The sequence below is a fragment of the Paroedura picta genome, chromosome 8 (assembly GCF_049243985.1).
Source record: "Paroedura picta isolate Pp20150507F chromosome 8, Ppicta_v3.0, whole genome shotgun sequence".
In the NCBI taxonomy this organism is placed as follows: domain Eukaryota; kingdom Metazoa; phylum Chordata; class Lepidosauria; order Squamata; family Gekkonidae; genus Paroedura; species Paroedura picta.
This window is the reverse complement of record NC_135376.1, coordinates 71438069-71460441: the sequence shown is the minus strand read 5'-3', so window position 1 is coordinate 71460441 and position 22373 is coordinate 71438069. Positions and strand designations below refer to the sequence as shown.

The window sequence follows — 22373 nt, the reverse complement described above, 5'->3', positions numbered from 1 at the left end:
TTCTCAACCTTCCTACTGCCGTGACCCTTTAATGCAGTTCCTCATGTTGTGGAGACCCCCAACCATCAAATTAGGCAAGTGTTCTTTCACAGAAATTGAACCGAAACTGACCAATGGCATGAAGATCCATTGTTCATGATTGTATATAATTTTTTTTCTGGGGTTTCTCAGTTCAGTTCTGTCTCTTGTCCCACCATGGCAATCTTGCTCTTTTCCGCTGCTCTAGACAGACGGACACTCTACCCCACAAGGCTGTTGTGTGCATGGCGCTCCCCCCCCCTCGGCCAAGCTGCTTGCTCTTCCGCAACCCCTCTGAAAGGGTCATTCAATCCACAAAGTGGTCCCGACCCCCAGGCTGAAAACCACTGCCTTAGGACCTAACTCAAAATCACTGTGCTTCATTCCAGAAAGGCTTTGATATAGTTACATACTTGTCCTTGTACATGCACCAAGTTTTTTACTCCATAAGGTTGCCAGCTCCAGGCTGGTTTGTTTATTATATTTCTTGACCACCGTTTTTGGCCCAGCCAGCTCATGGCAGTTTACAACAATAAAAAAATACAATGAAACCCAACACCCAATAACTTTCCCTCACTAAGCAAAACTCCATAAGTAACTTGATGGACCCCTTCTGGCCCAATGCCATAGGGCAGGGGTAGTCAAACTGTGGCCTTCCAGATGTACATGGACTACAATTCCCATGAGCCCCTCTCCATGGACTACAATTCCCATGAGCCCCTGCCATTCATGGGAATTGTAGTCCATGAACATCTGGAGGGCCGTAGTTTGACTACCCCTTCCATAGGATATGTGAGGTGGCCAGAGTAGGGACCCAGTAGATCTTCTTTGCCCTGATCTTAAAGGCCCTGCAAAATTGTGATTAATCCAATAAGGTCCTTAGCTCTTCTGGGAGCTCATTCCACTAGGTGGGGGCCTGGACTAAAAAGGCCCGGGCACTGGTTGAGGCCAGGCATACTTCAGTGGGCCAGAGATCTCCAACCTATTCAAAATTGCAGAACAAAGAGCCCTGAGGGGGGCATAGGGAGTTAGACGGTCCCTCAGATTGGGAAATACCTGGAGATTTTGGGGATGGAGTCTGAGGAGGGTGGGATTTGAGGAGGGGAGGGAGGGGAGGCATAATTCCATTGAGTTCACCTTCCAAAGTGGCCATTTCCCCCAGGTACACTGATTTCTGTTGCTGGAGATCAGTTGTAATAGCAGGAGGCCGGCATCCCTAGACTGCCCCAGGACCCAGGCCTCAAACTTTGCCCAGCTGCCCGAGATTCCCATATTGTTTTTATCTATTTATAGGGTCCCACCTTGGGGGCCCTATTTGGGCAGAAATGTAGCATATAAACATTATACTGTATTCAAACTGTGATCGATTCTGTATACTCCTGTTAATCTGTTTGAAATGGTCTACAGCTGATCAATAAATAAAGCGAACAAAGAAATATTTCAAGCATGCAATCCTAGCCAATGCAGCAGGTGTACTTTCTTAAAGGCGAATTGAGTGCTGCCTTTGGGGAGGGGTGACAGGAAATCCTACTGCTGCTCCAGCTACATGCCCTCATCATTTTTATGTCCCACTGAAGCTGCATGACAAACTCACCAAGAACACTGCGGGTTTTTTGGGCTGAGTGGCCATGGTCTGGTAGTAGTCCCTGACGTTTGCCAGTAACGGCTGGTCTCTTCAGAGGCAGGACATGGCAGGATGGGAATCTCTCCATGCTGCAGTGTCTTCTACAGTTTGCACTTTGGATTTGGCAGGGCATTGTGCATATCATTATTTTTACAGCGTGCAAAAGCATTCATTTTGCCAGTGACAAGGGGAGGAGATTTTTCTCTCTCTCCTTTTGGCCCCTGTGTTTCCTCTGAACTCTGGACTAACCTTGTCAAGAGAAGCCCTCTCTGATTATTGCCTTCTTCTCAATAAGTGATATTCAGTTCCTGGGCTATTACAGGTGAGAAGTTACCTGAGTGACTATTCCACAAGAACCAAAGGATTAGGTAAGTAAATAAATAAGTAAAGTGAGCTCCTCAACGCCAGCTTTTCCTTTGCTTTAGAGGCAACTAGTCAACTTGCCTGGGGAGTGGGAACTGCTGGTAGGGATTTCAGGGGGAAACAGTAGAGAGACGTTTGGGGGGTGGGGTGGGGCTTCTGGCTCCAGCTGGACGAGAACAAGCTGTCGCTGAGCTCTGCTTACAGCGCTTTTTATTTATTTAATTTATATCATCTCTATTTTTCTCTTTTCTCAATCTCGTTGCTGGCAGTTTATCTTCCTAGCCTTTTATTGAATTGTTTCCTTTAATCTAGACATGGAAGGGAGAGAAAGGCTGCGGGATTCCCAGCATTGTCTTTGATCTGTGCTCTACAGTGGGGGGTTTTTTGTTTTGTTTTGGTTTGTTTTTTTTTGCTATTTTACCTATTTAGTATTTATTTTAACCTATAAATTCCCCATTAGTTCCTGGATTTTAAGAGTTATAGAGGCACAACAAAATTATACTCTAGTGGTCTCTTTAATAGTCCAAGCATACCTGATCTTTTTAGTTCATGATTGCTAAGCAGGGTTAGACTTGTTTAGTGTTTGGATGGGAGACTTCCAAGGAAAACAACCTCTGAAGATCTCTTGTCTAGCTGCCAGACATTCCTATAAACGTAGGATTGCCTGGCTATACTCTAATAGGAATTGCGGATTCACATATATAGGCAGAGGTTCAGCCAGTTAGGGGTAGTCAACCTGTGGTCCTCCAGATGTCCATGGACTACAATTCCCATGGGCCCCTGCCAGAAAACACTGGTAGGGGCCCATGGGAATTGTAGTCCATGGACATCAGGAGGACCACAGGTTGACTTACACTCTCTGGGGCTTTCTCTCATTATGTAGGTAAGGCTAAAGCTGAACTGGTGGTTAATTGCTACATCTGCTCAGTGCTAGCAATTGAATGATTGATTGGTAGGAGGACAAAGGGTTTTATTCAGATTGGTTGAGATCATTTTATCACCTGGTTTCCACTTTTTATATTTTAGATATCAATTAGTATGAATGCTGAATAAGCTTGGTACCAAACCGTGTGACTTGGGAAACTGGAGAACGGTGACAAAGAAGTTGTTTACTCCTCATGTCACTAGGTGACCTGTGTAGGGATCCTTGTAAGGGACAGGTTTAATTAATTGCAACATAGATGTATGTGTGTTTTTTAATTGCAGTTTTAACCCACATGTTAATCATAGATTGAACTGAGAGGCTAACAGAGACCTTATATTTTACTATGAGTTGAGACTATATTTTGATTCTGCAAATATGGGAAAGAAGAGAGTCTGTTCTTTTTGCACTCTGAACCGATGAGTAGTAGAGGGATGGGAATGGGGAAAACTGGATGTCAGTCATAAAAACTTAATAGAACAATTTTCCCTAGGTGGAGGGGAATTTCTTTGTGTGGAGAGAATTGTTCATACAAAAGAGCTTTCCCTCACATGAGCCATAATCTGCACACTGGTGGCTTTGAGGAAAATTGCCTCAGTCAGGCCTTTGTCATTTGGAAGTGCTGTGTTAGGAGGTACATGAGTCACAGAGAAGGCCGTTCTCCATAGTTTGTAGGGTGGGTCAGAGTCCATCTAATAGCTACTTAAAGTAGCGAGCAACATGTTTATGATGAGAAGGTGAGAGGTAACTCACTGTAAGCACTGTCCTGCAAGAACAGCCCTACATGTAAGTATTTTAAATCCAAATATTTCTTATTGTTTAGAGCAGGGGTAGTCAACCTGTGGTCCTCCAGATGTCCATGGACTACAATTCCCATGAGCCCCTGCCAGCAAATGCTGGCAGGAGCTCATGGGAATTGTAGTCCATGGACATCTGGAGGACCACAGGTTGACTGCCTCTGGCTTAGAGGTCTGAATTGCAATGTTTTCATAGGAAAGTAAAGCAGAGTGGGGCAACAGCTAGTTTCTAAACCAATAAGGTGTGCAGGAATTGTCACTGGATTTCTGAAGGGGGTGAAATAGGATACGTGATTTCCATACAGCTCTTCACAGCAACCATGGGAAGCTTTAGAGCTGATGGCTCCATGGAAAAGGAGTGTGGTTAAAATATAGCCGCTACCCTGATGCCACAGGAACATCTTGTGTGTTTGTTTGTTTTCCAGAATGCAGTACTAGCCGTGATTATATGATTTATTTTTCAAAGTCTTGTTTGATGTGGCAGGGGCTGGGAAGGAACACTGGGCGGAACGTTAGCAGTGTAACTCTCACCCAGGGCTTCAAAAGGAAAGTAATTTTACAATCCAGGAAAGTAATTCAGTTTTAAAGTAATACAGTTTTAAAGCAAAAGAAAGAATCAAGAGGTGTCAGTTTTGAAATTCCCAGTAAAAGCTTTTGTTCATGGAATGCTGCTGTACATAGTTACATTTTAGAAATAGGAATGAATGGATTATCATTTCTAAGGGTTCATCTCCCTGGCCTGGATAGCGCAGGTAAGGGCAATCCTGTCAGATCTCCGAAGCTTGGCAGGAATTGACCCTAGCTGCAATGGCCTCCCTAAAAGTCCTTCAGAATAACATACCTTTCACATAAAAATAGAATTCTTAAGGAGCGGATCAAAATGTTTTCCTTGCTTGATTGAGAATCCCCGGAAAACGAAATTTATCCCCCCCCCCCTGGGAGAGAATTCACAGTTATCCAATGAGAAAGCTCAGTATTCAATTCTGCTTCCTCCTCCATTCCTGCCTCAAGTGATGATGTGTCAACTCTAACCAATAATCTGCCTCTCCTCCTGCCCTCCCCCCCCCCTCTGTTTTAAATTGTTGGGGGGACATGATCGTGTTACAACGTGAATTTGCAGTAACAATAGCACCTGCGTTATCGGGACACTCCAGAAAGTTAAAAGACAAAAATGGGGACTCCACACATACGCCCTGCCTCCCCCATCTCCCCCCTCGAGGATCTATACACACTTTAGGATTTAAGGTACAGGGAACTACTTTATAAGTTTTGTGCAGAAAAACAGCGGTGTAATGGCAGCCAACATGCTTTGTCTCAATGCATGCAGTGACTGAGGGCAGATCACCACAAGAAACTCCCCCACCCCTGCAGCTTGGGTGATTTGAGTGAAATAGGAATCGAGATGGGGGGTGGCGGGCGCGTTTTTAAATTTTTGGTTGTGTTATGGAACAAATGCATTATTGCACATGCTCAGACAAAAAAAAGGAGAGGCATGATGGGAAGCAGGACCATCCACTCACCCAAGAAAATGCAAAACATATCCAGTGATTGGATTCCTGACCGGGAGAAAACCAGATGCAGAATGCCAGGTACAAATTCGGAATCTGCATTTAGAATCCGGCACAGTGAAAATGCACTGGCAAATCATGCCTGCAGAATCAGTCTGGGAGATCTCGAATAATTTGGGTGGGGTTCCACCAAGGAACAATAAGGGTCATGACGCAGAGACAGGCAGTGACAAACCACCTCCAAATGTCCTTGCCTACTTGCCAACCAATCCCCAGATCTCCTGGCTACACTACACTCACCATAGGATAAATAATAGATAACAATAACAAGGCCTCATAAACAGGCACTACCCTAGTTGCTAAGGTAATGATACCATGTCAATAATTTTCATGAAGAGATACATCAAGAAATGCAAAAAGGACTCAAACATCTTCTTCCTGACTGCCGGTGTTTTTTTGTTACTACCCTATTAACTGGGACTCCTGAGTTGCAACTGAGATTCCTGATTTAAACCTTGGGTCCCCACTGCTGATTCCATATACCGGAGGTTCTCAGCTTGGGGGTTGGGACCCCTTTGGGTGGGGTCAAATGACCCGTTCACAGGGCTCACAGAAGGGCAAGTAGCTTGGCCAGAGGGGTGGACGTCAGACACACAAGAGCCTTGTGGGGTAGATTGAGATAGTGTGTTCATCTGTTTGGAGCAGCAGAAAAGAGCAAGATCGGAATGGTGGGACAAGAGGCAGAACTGAACTGAGAAACCCCGGAAAAAACAGTTTATACATAATCATGATCTTCATGCCATTGGACAGTTTCAGTTTAATTTCTGTGAAAGAACACTTGCATAATTCCATGTTTGGGGGTCACCACAACATAAGGAACTGTATTAAAGGGTCGCGGCATTAGGAAGGATGAGACCCACTGCCATAAACTAACGTCAGTGTCAGCTCCAAAGTAGGCCAGTTTATCTGAAATGGTGTTGTTCAGACATTGTGACATCTGTTCATTGTGACATCTGGCAATAGTTAGAGCTGCATCAAGGCTGCTTGTGATTTAGGTTTGTCTGCCAGCATGTTACAGGCACCTAGATCTACCTGAAATAAACACTGGAATGCTGAAACAGTGCTACTTGCCCTTGGGGTTGGCAGCATTTGGGTTTCTTTTCCCCTGTTATAATGAATGCAGATTGTAGCGGGGATTGCCAAAAGATGTCTTTGTTAGCCAAATTAACTGGTGTTATCAGGTCTGCTAACTGTGAAGGCAATTACACCAAAGGGATGCACATTTATCCCTCATTGATTTCATTGTACGGCTGTCCCCCAGGTCATGCCCTAAGCCAGAGTGATCCCGCAATAATGTACATTTCCCACCCACCCTCACCCTGCAGGCCACCTTTATGGAGGCTGTAATTGGTGAATAAGCAGAAGCATAATTGGTGGGAGTCTCCCTCTTTTTTCTTTTGGAAAGGGGAAAAATCACACATGGTGCAAAGCTAAGCAGAGTTATACCCACTGACTCCTGCAGAAGGTGGAAGATGCAACCATTTATAATCACAGGGATTAGCTGAGTTTCAATATAATCAGGTCCTCACAGATTACATCTGTGTGGGGTGCGTGGGGAAGCCTTGCCCTTTCTTCCATCATACTACTGTAGCACATTCTGGCCGAATTATGGACCAAGGCGTAAAGGTACTCCCTGTGCAAGCACCGCGTCATGTCTGACCCTTGGGGTGACGCCCTCTAGCGTTTTCATGGCTGACTCAATACGGGTGGTTTGCCAGTGTCTTCTCCAGGCACTGCTTTATTCCGTTGCACTGAAATAAAACTGAATTAAAGTTCTGTCCTTTGTACCTGCTCGGGCTTTTCGGTGTTCCCTCCCCCCAGCCACCTGTGGGGGATAGGGGGCAGTGTTCTCTCTAAGCCAGCCTTTTTCAACTTTCTGACCACATAGGAGCCCCTAAAATAAATTCTCAGGTTTCAAGGACCGCCGTAGGCAATGTGAGCTGGTCACACACCCCTTCCACACCCCCAGAAGTGACATAACCACCCACACCCTTTGCCCTCCTTTTGTTCCCTGTCCCCGCTTTACTACAACTACAGTGGGTCTGTAGGCCAGGAAGAAGGGCAGGACCTAAGAAGACAGCCCAGACCCCCTGATACCACACCACAACTGATCCCCCCCCTTTGATTTTTGCACCTATGGTCTACCCACCAACTCTACCAGGCAGAGGGGGCAAGTTCTCTAGCTTGTGGCCAAGTCTATTCAGGAAGAAGGCGAAAGGCTACGGACCCCTGCTGGAGCTCCTGTAGAGCCCCAGGGGTCTTCGGACCCCTGTTTGGGAATCCCTGTTCTAAGCTGTGTATGTGAGAGGCTGCTCATGAACACAGATGCCCCACTCAGGAGCAATTTGCCCATTTTATTTTAAGATTACCTTAGCTATATTCTGCTCAGGATATGAAATGCTCCATTCAGTAGGGGGGAAATATTAGAAGGAACATGCATGAGTCGGGCACAGCTGTCAGATCTAGGATGGGAAACTCCTGGAGATTTGGGGTTGGAGCCTGGAGAGGACAGGGACCACAGTCGGACATAATGCCACAGAGTCCACCAAAGCATCCATTTTCTCCAGGGGAACTGATCTCAGTAGCCTAGAGATGAGCTGTAATTCTTGGGGGGGGGGGGTCCCCCAGATTCCCACCCTAGCATTTAGCTGGAAGTAAACCCCCTCTGAATCTTACTTCCAAGTCAGCATGTTTAGGATTGGACTGCTTAATACAGTAAAGTTTATGTTGATTTCCGGAAAGCACCTTCACAGTTATCTTTTGGCAACTGGATTTCAAGACAACAACAAAAAATCTATCGGTGGAAGCATACAAGGGAAACTGAAGCCCAAGGCAGTGCATAGGAGGACAGTGCAATGGTGCAAAGAGGAGGGGCAGTGGTGGTGCACCAGCTGGCAGCTGAATGCAGGTGCAGGCGCACCACCACCACCACCGCTGTCCCTTCTCTTTGCTCTGTGGCGCTGGCCTCCTATGCGCTGCTTCAGGCTTTGGTGCTCTCCGGGGTGGCTGCACCATGCTGAATTGCACATCCCTAGTCTCCCCGCCAATCTTCATGCATGGCTTACCAGTCTCCATTGTCATCTCTATTGGATATAACGGAGGGATGGGGGCACTCTCTTCAGGAGCACCTAGACGTAGACCCATTGGAGCAATCATTTTGAAATTTGGAGGGGAGTAAGGGAAGAGCCTCTTGGAGCTACCCTGAAAATTTGGAGGCTGTACCTCAACCCCCCACTCCCCAGGCCCTGAGAAAGGCCCCAGGAAAGGCCCCGGGAAAGGCAGGAATGCCGACATTCCCATTATAGTCTATGGCACCATTGACTTCCATGGGTGCCAAAGCCGAAGCGACTGAATCGGGCCCTTTGTGCACAAGCCTACTTGTGATCCTTTAAGGGGTGGCATTCAAAAGCACTATGCATCTATGATTCCTTACATAGGAATTGCAACGGAGAAGTATGATTGAAAAAAAATTAGCAGGTATCACGGAATCTTTAAACGGCGTCAGAACATGAAGGAAGGGGATTGGTTGCCTGAATTGATTGACAGGCGGAAGTGCAACATGCTTCCATCTCTTCCAGCAGCAGGTGAGGAGGGTAAGGCATGCAAAAAGAAAGCAGACAAAGGCGAGACAGCAAAAAGGTGAGGAGGGCCTGGGGGGCATTATATAATGTTGCGCTTTGCCATTCTGCGGGCATGAACTATTTTTGCTCATGTGCGGAAATGCCCTGGGATTTAATTGCCAGTCATCACTACCATAGCATGTGAGGCCAAATTAAGTATACCTATGCACCCATCTTACCAGTGCCATGCCAGGAAACTGTCCGTTTAATTAGTTAGTTAAGGAATGTATATACCGCCTTTCCAAAGAATGTATATACCACCTCTCTAAAGAGACTAGTCTTGCTCTGTTTTCATCTGTAATTTTTGCTTACCTGCTACTTTGCATGGCCAGAATCTATTTACATAGACCCAGGCATGTGTCCCTAGGAATAGATTCAAGTTTGCTATCACCTCCACACTCGAGCAACCTGAGCATAAAAACTTAACATTAGAAACCTATTTCATTTTCAATCCCTTCAACTTTAGGTTGGTGGGCTTATGAATAAAACAAGAACAGAGCAAATCAATGGAACAATGAATTCTGAGGTCATTTAAAAGCACATGCAAGAAATCTAGCAACACCTTCCAGCTAGCCCACATAATCTGAGAACAACAGTTTTAGAATGACATGACCACTGAGCATCACAGTTGACAAGATATCCCAATATATCATGCCTAGCCTCAACAAACAAGGGACAGTGCTCCAGATGTACAAGAGCAATTTCTTTAATTCCAGGGAATAACTTTAAGCCTTCCTGGGTATTCAGCTGTTGGAAGTGAACTACATCTTGCCAAAGTAATTAAACATCTGTATTTAGGATTCTTTTATAGTAGCCAGATAATGAGCAACAGTAAAGGAGGTTATAGGAATACAAGAGAGCCAGTATGAATCAGACAGTTACCCAGGCCAAAATGGCTTCTATTATAGTTTTTAATAGGTGATCTGAGTAGTAATTACATATCTCAGTTCACACAATTTGTCAAAGAAGGCATTTGCACTCAATGTTAAAAACTGATCTTGCCTCATTAGATGATGACTCAGGAGCTCTAAAAAAATATTTTTAACCACTTCTTACTGCCAAATTTCTGTATGATTCATTATAAGGCACAGTCCTATTTCTAATCTAATTCCTAATCTAATAACCGAGTTGGAGACACAATTGGGAATTCCCAAGATGATTCGGAAGAAGCTGATGTGCAGCCTCTCAAGATCTTTAGCTATTGCTTGCTGCCATAATAATGCCCCATACAGGGGTGAAGGCAAGATGTTGGAATAGTATAATTTGAGCAATGATTGCAAAGACTGTCCACCTTTTGTAAAATAAAATTTAGACAGAAGCTGAAAGCCATATATGTTTTAGATCAGGGGTAGTAAACCTGTGATCCTCCAGATGTTCATGGACTACAATTCCCATGAGCCCCTGCCAGCAAACACTGGCAGGGGCTCATTGGAATTGTAGTCCATGGACCTCTGGAGGATCACAGGTTGACTACCTCTGTTTTAGATTAGTTTTCCATGTCATTAGAGCACCAACATGGATGCCCAGATATGTGTAAGAGAAGGTTTGTTCAAATTCCAATACTTGCAAACTCCAAGGAGGCCCTGTCTTCCTAGGACCTCCAAATGATAGTATTTTAGATTTATTTTGACTTATACTATATTGCTCCATCTCACAATAATTAATAAATTGGTTTCTTAAATCCTTCCTAGCCAATGATAGTAGTAAGTAAGACATTCTAAGCATAAAGCATGATGTTAATTTGATGCTCCCCTAATGATGGAACCACTGTATTCATTTTTGACAAGAAGGGACCAGATAATTTAAGTAGAGTGCAAGAAGTGTTAAGAAATAAGTAAGAACTTTCCTGCACTGGTGTTTTCCTGTGCTTTTGCAGTGCATGTCCATCAGTCACCCCCGCCACCACCATTCTGTATTTTTTTCCACTTTGTATTTCACCTTGCTTCCATCATGCATGTGCATATCTGTCAGGTTTTATTTCCCCCCCCCCCTTCCTCCTTTCAGCACTCAGTCTGCTTTCCTGTCAATGACCGATTGGTCACAGCAGCGGCCGCCGCTGATTCCTAGTGGCAGGACAGCATGCCCTGCCTGTTCCTCGGTATGCAAGGGGGGAAACATGCCCCAGCACAAATGGCCCACTGTGGAGTTGTGTGTGTGCACAAACAACTCTGGGGTGAGAAAGGTCTGCCACTGCCATTAGGCAGAGGGTCGGGGGGGGGCACCAGGGTCCCACCGCAGGATGGTGGGTTAGTGGCATGCCGCTATCCCACCACCATGGGGTATAGGAATGCCTTGTTCGGCTCCACGGCACCGTGGGCCATTTTGTGTCCCTGCAAAGACACCATAGGAGCATGGGAGGAGACAAGCCTTGAAAGCCCAGGTCTTCCCTTATGTACAGGCCTGTCCCAGCCAGGCCTCTGCTGGCTGTTGCAGCAAGACAGGGAATACCAAAGAATCTGTGTTCCCTTACTGTGGGCCATCAGAGGCCTTAACATGGGCCAGGGCTAGGAGGGGGCCAGGATAATGGTGATGCTGTGCATACACAAAGATTAGACCTGCTGCCCTGCTGCCACCAGCCCGGCCTTTCTGCCTCGTGCATAATCGGTCATTGTGTCTGGAGAAAAAGGTTAGATTCCCTGTTTCTCCACATGATGCCAGCTGGTGACCTTGGGGTAGTCACATTCACAGAACTCTTTCAGCCTCACCTACTCCACAGGATGTCTCTTGTGGGGAGAGGAAGGGAATACAATCGTAAACTATTTTGAGACTCCTTTAAAGCAGGGTATAAAACCAGCTCCTCCTCCTTCTATTGTTTCTCCAGGTTTCCTGAGAGTGCTTTTGTGGTAGTTTTCCCTCTTGCTTCACTTTCAAGCCAAAGCTGCAGAATGATTCCCTCAGATGTCCCCCTCCCTCTTTGTCATGCTCTTAGCACCCCTTGGAGCCCAATCCAACTCCCACATTGAAGTCCGTCCTCCCATCCACACCTTCCACCATTCCTCCTCCCTTCATCAGTGATAAAGCTCCACTGTCACCTATCCATTTAATGTTTATATCTAAACATTGTTTATACAGAAACTGGATTAGTTTAGTGATACTGCTTTGTTTTCTCTGAACATGGATCTCTGTGGGCGGGGAAGAGAAATAAGTGACAAGAACTTTTTTTTTTATGTTTTGTATGTGTGTGGGAGAGAGAAAGTGAGTGCTGTTTAAAGTTTTGAAAGATGCTTGCCCTCAGGAGGAGACACTATGCTTAGCTGGGCCACACCTCTTTCTTCAAGTAACGAGACTCAAAAGTTTGCAACTTTCCTGCAGCCCTTGGGGAATAGCGAGTGATTGAGAGAGAGAGAGAGAGAGAGAGAGAGAGAGAGAGAGAGAGAGTAGGGACCAGGTTGAGCAGGACTGAGTTGGGCTGGGCTGGGCTGGACACAAGATGACCCTCTCCTCCTCCCCTGAAACTGATCCTGTGTGAAGTCCTGAAGGGGCACCAAGAGTGCTCCCTTCCTTCCTGGGGGACTGAGGCACCCAGCATGTCCAGAAGCTCCTCCTGGAGTTGCTGAGCCACCCCAAGGCATGGCATCTCACTGTGAGCCAAAGAAAGGGGTGCAGAAGTTGGCTGAGAACAGTCATTGCCCCTGCCAAGCATACCTCCTGCGTTGCCGGCTTCAACTCCCTTGCACTACTGCAAGCCCAGTGTGTTATGCTGGCAGCGTCCCCTCTCAGCATGCAAACTTGGTTACTTCTGGATAGTCTGAGCACCTTAATCCCCCAGCAGGGAAGGGAACTCTGGGCAGTTCTGCACATTAAAAAAAATAGCATTATGCCAGCAAAATGGTGTAGCGCTAAAAATAATCGTGCCTCCAGCCATTCCTTCCCTTCTGGCTCTCTCAGTTTCATTTGCTGCCTTTTTGTGCCCCTTATACTCCATATGCCTGCTTGAAATATTGGAAGAGAACAACATGCTTTACAAGTGACTCTCTTCCATCTGTCAATCAATCCAGGCATCCAATCCCTTTCTCCATGCTTTAGGGGGCCTGCAGTGCCAGCTAATTCCATGGCACTGATAAAACTGTTCTGACCGAGCAGTGATATCATGGTTCCCTCAGTCTCACCCACCCCACAGGGTGTCTGTTGTGGGGAGAGGAAAGGGAAGGCAACTGTAAGCCACTTTGAGACTCCTTTGGGTAGAGAAAAGAGGCATATAAGAACCTTCTTCTTCTTCTTCTTCTTCGCTTTGCCTGCACAATTGAATGCCTATTCATTGCTCCAGGTAGTTTGCTTTAAAAAAAAAAACATCCCAGGGAGGAGGGAGAAGGAGGTGGGTGTGAGGGTGGGACATTGGAGGCGGAGATAGTGCTTCTTCGCCTCCATACATTTCTTTAGCATGTGGCTTGCTGGTTTCTCTCCTGTAGCTCGCACTACATAGGTTGGGGAATCCACTTTGTTCAATTCCCCAGCTAGAGCTTTAAAATGGAGGATGTTGCTTGAGGTTTGCTGGATGGACATGGGAAGCTGGTGACATCATGCAAAACGCCTAAAATATGGCATCTTCATAAAGTAAGCATTTATGAAGCATTTATGAATGCTTCATAAAATAAGCATTCACTATATTTATCAGGTGCGGAATGGCTCACTCTCTCTGTTTCTCTGGGACTTCACACAGTTTTGGCTGCAGGGGAGGTACACCAGGAAGGCAAAGCAATGCTTATAGGGCAAATTCCAGAATAAGATCTAAATCCTCACGTAAGAATACCCTAATCCAAAAATTCCTGGGGGAAGAGCAGTAGAGAGCTGGAGGATTATAGAAACTGTAGCTGAATTTAAGAGTGAAACCAAAAGAAGAAAAGACTGGGCGTGGCAAAGCATTATGGTCAGGCTTCATCAACTCATTACGTTTCCCTTGTATAGGACTTTGTATCAAATGTGTGATGAGAGTTGTGTGCCTCCAAGACCTATGCTGCATGGTGGCAGCCACACCGGGCTGCTGCCAGGTTATTGCAATGGGGCAGTTAGCCCTGCCATTTCCTGGGTCCAGATGGGGTAAGATTTTCCCTCCATACCTGATCCATCCCGGATTACTGCCTCCACATGAGGCAGCCCGGGCAGAGAGGTCCTGCCATGTGTTGAGACAGCATTTAAAAAAAAATAAATTTTGCTGAGGTGAAATTTATTTTCACCTTTGTGAAAAAATTTTAAAAGCTCCAGTCAGCTCCACGCCACCATGAAGCACCGCAGAACTGACTTGGGGTATGTTTTTTTGTCTCTTCCAGGGTGCTGTAGGTTGGCTCACCCCAGGCTCGTCTAGCAGGGAAGAGTCAGGCCTTCCAGGCTCGACTCTTCCCTGCTAGAGGAGCTAATGGTGCTCATAGTAGGGAAAGAGATGCTGGAAGAATCTGCATTCCCTTCCTGTGGAGCAACCAAGGGCTGATTCAGGCCATGGCCGGGCCGGCGCTGAAGTCATCAGGAAGTGGGGATTAGCCCCTGTGACAGACAGCCTTTGTCCCTTGGTCAGAAATGGAGCCAGTTACACACTAGTGCTTTTCTTGGTTTCCAGAGCTTGCAGGAAGAAGCACCTTTAGATCCTGGAGCTACTATCAGCTCTGTTATGAAACTTTTATGTAGGCATATGAGTAATATTAGTTTTACAACGGTGCTAATACCAGTTCCACAGAGCAGTTTGTGGATGCCGAAAATAGCATGGCGGGAAGCTAAAGCTGCTTTTCCATGCATGTTGTGGACTCAAACAGAAAACGGCCATGCAAGAGCTATAGAATTCCAATTGAATGTATGATACAAAGTCCTGGTATTGTTCCTCAATGAATGCAAGGACTTTGTAAGATGTCAATGGAGCCTTAGGGGACACAGCAAGATTAGAGCGTGAGAACTCTGAGCTAAACATAATGTGGGATTTCTGTTCTAATCTAAGATCTTGGGGCTTGAATGAAACCAAAGAATCCCAGTTTTCCCAGGCTTGGAAAATGGAGAAGGGAATGGAGATAAACTAACAAATGTGCTCTTGGTTAATGAAAGGTGAGAGGGTTCCTAGATGCTGTGAACATTTCCAAAGCGAAGGAGGAGGTCTCAGGGTAGACAGATAGAAGCAATTTTAGTTATCCTTGTTGATGGAATTAGTCGTTTTTTTAAGGCTACATTGCTAATGTCAGTGTAGAACTTTGTCAGCAGAAATGTTAATGCGCCAGGATTTTTTGCTGTAATTATACCGTGATTAACTACAGTCAGGTCTAAATTAATATTATGGGGCAAGATAAAGGGAGACAGTGGTTTCTCAGATGACTTTTCCGAATTAGTGTAATGAGATTATGTGAAATTATACTTAATCCTGCCCTTCCTTGCTGACTCAGAGGGCCAAACTAGACTTTCATGAGTTGGAGTTGAGCTTCCCCAATCTGATTTATGGACACGTGTTGTTCCTAAGCATGCCAGGCCCCTTTTCAGTTCAGGAGGGGCTTCAGTCTTCCCTAGCCTACACCATTTTCTCAGGTCAAAATGGCAATGAGCAGAATAAGATCTCCTGTGGCCATTTTAGATCAGGAAAGCAATGCGATGGATGGAGACTGAAAGTCCCAAGCTGAATCAGATCCCAAAGTTAAGGTGACCAGATTGTCCCACTTTTGGAGGGACATCTGGGGGTACCTGGCAAATTGTACTTATGTTGAAATTACTATTTTTGCGTTCTTTGTGTTCTATTAAACTTTTTGTTGCTCCATAAAGACCAAATTTTTAATCAAGAACCCCCCGATCAATGGTGTCCCGCTTTACCAATGTTAAAATCTGGTCACCTAACCCAAAGTGCTTGGGAGCATTAATTCCTTGATATAAAACCTTTCTATGTCATGTTGGGGAAATCCAAACCAACATGGCAAGTATGGTGTTGCCAACCTCCAGGTGGAGACTGCAGATCTCCCAGAATACAACTGCCCTCCAATCAGCAGAAATCAGTTCCCCTGGTGAAAATGGCTGCTTTGTAGGGTGGACTCTATAGTATTATGCCCCACTGAGGTCCCTCCCCTCCAAACCCACCCTCCTCAGGTTCCTCCAACCTCAAATATTCATTTCCCAGCCTGGAGTTGGTAACTCTAAGTCATCACATCTAGATGGCCTGAAACTTTATGGGCCTGTGAGAACAGCAATTTCCAAGTTGGAAGTGGTGAGAAACAACCAATAAATTATTGCTCTATTCTTAATATTTATAGTCCAGATCTTCTGCTTGCATCCACATTTGGTATGATATTCCTGTCCCAGTCCCTCACTATCTCCCCCTCACTCTCTGCTTCTGAAGGTCTTCCCCCCCACACCATTGTCAACTGATTGCCAATGCCCTGAGCCAGCTCACTGGGTTGGGTGGTAAATGAATGAATGAATGAATAATGAATGAATGAATGAAATTATAGTGTTATAACATTATAATAACATGGGTGTCAGTTCCTTTGCATTTGAAGCTTTCATTTTAAAAATAAACTACGGCTCCTTTCCTTGTAGAGCTATGCCTTTCTGCTGATATCTTAACAAGAACAGAGGCTAAAAAAAAAAAGAAATCTAGGGATTCAAAGAACCTCATATGCAAAGTACTATAACATTATAATGCCATAGGGAAGTTCCATTGCTGATTAAAAAAAAAAAACTCCCCAGTGTCACGAAGTGTATTGGCTGCTGCCAGGAGACTGGGGCAGGGGAATTGTGGGAAAACCTGCCACATGTAGGCCCTTGTGGCTGTTGATATAGCACAGTGGCAGCACAGAAACCGCACAAGCCTGCTAATATGAATAACACCACAAAAATAAGAGTTTCTAGTATGCAACTATGAAATAGTGTAATCACTAATCATTCTCTGTAATACGTTCTGACACAATATTTCCCATTTTTTACAAATACTTCTGACTCTTCGTTACAAGGCTTTACTTTGACTCTTCTTTGTAAGTCTTTGCATTCTGGTTATGTCACAAGTGGTGACATCGGTTGTTTCCAATGCATCATTTTTGTGTGTTCCAGTGTGATAGAATTGCAGGGCCATTGCGCACTCACAGGTTAACCCACCTTATAAGATTGTTGCAGTGATAAATGGGCAATACACTGTCCTCAGATCCTTAGAGGAAGGGCAAAAGAAAAATACACCTGGCAGATGTTTCTGTAACAGCCAGTGGTGATCAAAGGTCCTTTATATTTTTTTTTCTTTTTTTTTTCTTTTATTTCTTTTGTATTTTTTATTCTTTTTGTTTTTTTAGTTTTTTTTTTGTTTGTTTCTTTTTTTTTCTTTTTTTTTCTTTTTTTTTAATTTTTTTTTTTTACTCTTTTTTTTTATCTTTTTTTTTTGTCAAAATAAATTTTATTCAATCTTTGATTATTGACAATAGTTGTTCATGTTATAATTACATTTCTCATTTTCTCCCTCCCTCACTCCACCCCCACCCTCCACCCTACCTGCCGTTTCCTTATAACTCTTTCAACCATGTACACAGCTTCTTGATCCCGCTCAAGGCTTTATTCTTACTCTCCCTGTTCCCAGTCGACCTCAACCAATGGAAATACTTTGTCCAATTACTATTTATCCTTTCCTTTTTCTCTTCCCATAAGGCCTCCCCTCTTAAACAGATCACAATTTCAGAGCTAACATCCTCATAGAGATACTGAAACCAGCTTTCCCATGTCCACTTTGATTTATCTTTCCATCCCCTAGCAACAGCGGCTTGTATTGCAAATACCATGGCTTTATATAATTTGAGATCCTTTTTTTCCTTTAAATCATATCCCAAAATACCTGCAAACAACATATTTGCTTCTTTCACTATTGTAATTCCTAGAATATTTTCCATTTCCTGAATTATATTTCTCCAATATCCAGAAACTTCGGTACACTCCCACCACATATGTATATAATATCCCTTATCCTTTCCACAGTGCCAACATTTTGGGGTCAGCCCTTTTATCATATACGCCAACTGGGCCGGCGTTCTATACCATTTCCAAATTAACTTTCTAGTCATTTCCTTATATTTGTCTAATTTTATCTGTTTATTTCCCTTTATAATTTTATGTACTACTTGATCAGGCAATTGGATGTCCCTCTGCCATTTTATTTGAATCACACGTCCTATATAGTCCTCATCGCTTACCATTAGCTTATATAACACCCCCACTACTCCTTTTTTTGCAGTTTCCATTCTTTGCATAATCCCCTTCATCCGACTATCCTTAGATAATATCCCTAAGCGTGAGAGTTTACTCATAGCCTCGTATAGTCCGTGGACCCTCAACCAATTCCTTTCCCCCAACAATTCCATACATTTTTCTTTTGATATCATTACTCCCGATTGGTCTAATAAATCCTTTACTCTATTCAACCCTTTCTTTTTAAAATTTTCCCACCATATAGGGTCATCTAGTTCTTGTAGTAATTCTACTGGTATCCATTTCACGAAGTCTGCTGACCATGCTCCTTCCCATCTTTTCCAGGCTCTGAGGGCAATCGCCCTCGGCCCTGTTGTTTCTTTAGTTTCTAATGTTAAATTCTTTGTAAACACCCCCCATTTTCCTTTCCCCTTATTTACTTCGTTTTCTATCCTTACCCATTTTCTTTCTCTGTTTATCTCCGCATCCAATAAATGTTTAATTTGAAATGCCTCAAAGTAACTCTCTAAATTTGTTAGGCCCCATCCCAACTCCTCTTGTGGAATATAAATTAATTTTTGTTTAAACCTAGCTATTTTGCTTCCAAAAGTCCAATCCCTCAGCTGTCTATTCCATTCCTTAGCTTGTATTCTTGGTATTTCTGATGAGAGTACCTGGTATAAATAGCTAAGCTTTGGAATTAAAAACATTTTAATTGCTCTAATTTTATTTAATATATTCATTGTTTTAGACTTCCAAGCCTTCATGTTTCTGCGTATCTTCTTCCATATTTCCTGGTAGTTATTTTTTCCTATTTTGTTTATTCTTTTAAAAATTTTTATGCCTAAATATTTTAACATTTTACATCCCTTTGGTATATCTGTTTCTTTCTCCACTAATATCTGATCCCCCTTAGGTATGTTAAAATATATAATTTCGGATTTCCCCATATTGACTCCTAACCCTGAATATTGTTCAAAGTCCTTTAATATTATCTTAATTTCCTTGGCTGCTGTTAGTGGATCTTTAAGTACCAGAAGAATATCGTCTGCAAAAAGATTAAGTTTGACCTCTTCCTGACCCACCTTATATCCTTCTATTCTAGGGGAGTTCCTTATTCTATCTGCCAAGATTTCTATAGCCATTACAAATAATAGGGGTGACAATGGGCAACCCTGCTTTACCCCCCTTGAGATTGGAAATTCTTTTGATCTGCCTCCATTTATCCATAGTGTTGCGATTCCTTGTTTATAAAGCTCTTTTACAGCTTCCAAGAAGCTCCCTTCTATTCCACTATCCCTTAATGTTTCCCAGAGAAAATTATGTTCGACGGTATCGAAGGCTTTGAATATATCTAGTTTCAATAGTGCCAATTTCTTTTCTTTATGTTGCTGTTTATGTGCTAGTACATTTAAAATATTCCTTATTGGGTGAAAAATTTGTCTGTTTTTAATAAATCCATACTGGTCTTCCCCTATTATTTTTGGTAATATTTTTTCTAATCTGTTAGCTAAGACCTTGGCGAATATTTTGTAATCTTGATTCATCAAACTAATAGGCCTATATGAGCCAACATCTTTGGGATCCTTAGACTGCTTTAGTATCACCACCATCTCTACCTGTTTCCATGTATTGGGGATGTTTCCGCCTGTCATTATATCGTTAAACAAATATGCCATTTCTGATATTAATATTCCACTCATTTCTTTATAATATTCGGCCGTATATCCATCTGTCCCCGGGGATTTTCCTAATTTTAATTGTCTAATTACCCCTTCTATTTCGGATGCACTTATATCCTTATTAAGGGATTCCTGATCTTCTTTAGTTATTTTTGTGTACCACTTCTCCTTGAGTTGCCCTTTTCCTGAGGACTCATATAAACTTTGGTAATATTTGACAAACGCTTCTCTTATTAGGTGCGAATCCACCAGCTCCTTCTGGCCCTGTCTTATGCTTTTTATTCTCTGTTTGTCTTTTTTCCTCTTTAAATATTTGGCTAATTTCTTTTGTGAGTTTATATTTGTTCTATGCCATTCGCTTTTAATTAGGGTTTCCCTTTTCCACACTAATACTAAATCTTGGGAGTCTAGATCATTTTTTAAGATCTGGATTTGTCTTTGCCGTTGTATGTCAAATTTATTTTGCTGGTGTGCTTGCAGAATTTTTATCTGCCCCAATTTACTTTCAATTTCTTCATCTCTCTGACGTTTTAATAACTTTTCCGTCCAGATTAGGTGTCCCCTCATAACGGCCTTCGCTGCGTCCCACACAATATGGGGCTCCGCCGATCCTATATTTTCTTTAAAATAATATTTTAGCTGTTTCACTATATTTTCCCTGTTTTCTTTTTTACTTAGAACTATGTTTTTGTATCTCCACCTCCCTTCCGATTTTTCCTTTTGTATCGTCAAGTCCACAATAATTGGAGCATGATCCGAGATCAATATTGGCTGTACTCCTGCGTCATTAATCTTCAGTTCCTGTGAATCTGAGATCAAAACATAATCAATGCAAGTATATTTTTTATGTCTCGCGGAAAAAAAGGTTGGTCCCGATTTTTTGCCCATTGCTTCAAACACTTCGATTAGGCCCCATTTCCTGACCTTCAATGCCGAGAGATCCATATTAAAGTCCCCTGCCATGACTATTTCTCCTTCGCTATAAGCCTGTATTCTTTGCAGGATTCCCCACATGAAACTCTTTGATCCCACATTTGGTGCATACACATTAACCAAAGTAAATATTTTTTTATCTATCTTGCACTTCAAGAAAATATATCTGCCTTCCTTATCCACTTTACGCTCCAGTACCTCCAGATTCATATCCCTTTTTGCCAAGATGGCTACCCCCCTTGCCTTTGCCGTTCCCCTTGCCTCTGCCACTACTTCCCAAAGTGGAGAGGACAGAATTGGTTTAGTATCTTTTCTGGCCTTATGAGTCTCTTGAAGGTATATTAATCCTACCTTTAGTTTCCTAGCCAGAGCTATGAGTCTATATCTTTTCACGTTTGAGGTCAAACCGTTCACATTCAGAGACAAAAGTTTGACCATGACCCAAACTGTGCCTTTTATAGTTGAACAAAGTAACAGCAGTAATCCCCACCCTGTGCAAAGAGTTCGTACACACAGAAAGAACCTTCCTGTTCCCTTTCCACTCTTCTAGTTCCACTGGTCCTTTCCCTCTCCCCCATCCCTACTTATCTATTTTTATTTATTTTTACTATTGAAACCCAACACTTTCTCCCCCAAAATTAGTATTACAGCTTTGGACTAGTTTGCACTCGACGTTTTTTACCCCTCCCTCCTGAAATGGGGGAGCTGCTGCTCTCTTCTTCTATCATTCCCTCCTCTTCTTCCTCTTCTTCTTCGTCAGGGGGCTGAACCCCCAAATCAGCTAGCATTTTTGACGCTTCCTTCTCGTTTCTTGCCATGTATCTTTGTCCGTCTCTGAACACTATCAGAGTAGCCGGGTATCCCCAGGAAAAGAGAATGCCTTTTTCCAAAAGTTTTTGAGTCCATGGCTGTAGCCTCTTCCTTTCCTGGAGTGTCTCTGGAGAGAAATCTTGACGTACAATCACTTTCCGGTCTTTATACTGAGGCTCCTTTTTCTTTTTAAGTTCCTTGAAAATTGATGCTGCTTGCTTCTCCCGTGCAAACTTCACTATAATTTCCCTTGGAGTCCCAGAAACTCTCCTTTCTCTCACCCGATAGGCTCTTTCTATATCGTTCTCCTGCAGTTCCAAACCTTGGTTTTGCAGCCATTTTATCAGCTCTTTCTCCACCTCTTGCCGTGGGATATCTTCTGAGAAGCCCGTAAATCTCAAGTTTGATCTTCTTGTTCTATCACTCAGTCGCCCCATCTGGGCAGTAAGTTGATTTATCCTTCGGTCTGCTTTCCTCTTTGCTTCCGCCGCCACCTTTTTTGCCTCTGCCATCTCTGCACCGACAGAATTCACTTCAGCCTGCAGGTTACTAAGGTCCCCTCTTATATTCTGCTCCATTTTAAACAGCATTTCTCCCACTTCCTTTAGGTTTTTCGGTGGATTGAATTGTGCAGGTGTGGCCATTTCCACGCTTGTTACCAGCAGCCTTGAGAGCAAGAGAAGCTAATTAGCAGGCTTTTTAGTCTTCACTTACAGATTCTGAAGTTTTCCTTGGCAGCCGTCCAGATGAGGCTTCCAAAGATAACAAATTTATTTATAATCTCTTCTGTTGTCGGAGCGGGGAAAAAGGCGACCTCTTCCTTCTACCGCATGCGCAGAACCCACGATAGCTATTTCTTTACCCAGTGGTGATCAAAGGTAAGGGCCATTTCGCACGGCTTCAAAATAGCACA

At 43.6% G+C, this 22373-nt stretch overlaps 1 protein-coding gene across 2 annotated transcripts in view; it reads left to right on the top strand.

The window, feature by feature from the left end:
* Nucleotides 1–1851: 1851 nt before the first annotated feature.
* The window catches only part of ASAH2 (N-acylsphingosine amidohydrolase 2), a 72432-nt gene continuing 51910 nt past the window's right edge, over nucleotides 1852–22373 (top strand). The window contains exon 1 of one of the 2 annotated variants that reach the window (XM_077350330.1): nucleotides 1852–2010. The gene's annotated coding sequence lies outside the window, so the exon portion shown is untranslated. Of the gene's footprint in view, nucleotides 2011–3593; nucleotides 3714–22373 lie in introns of those variants that run through there. The other variant, XM_077350331.1, reaches the window with a different exon arrangement.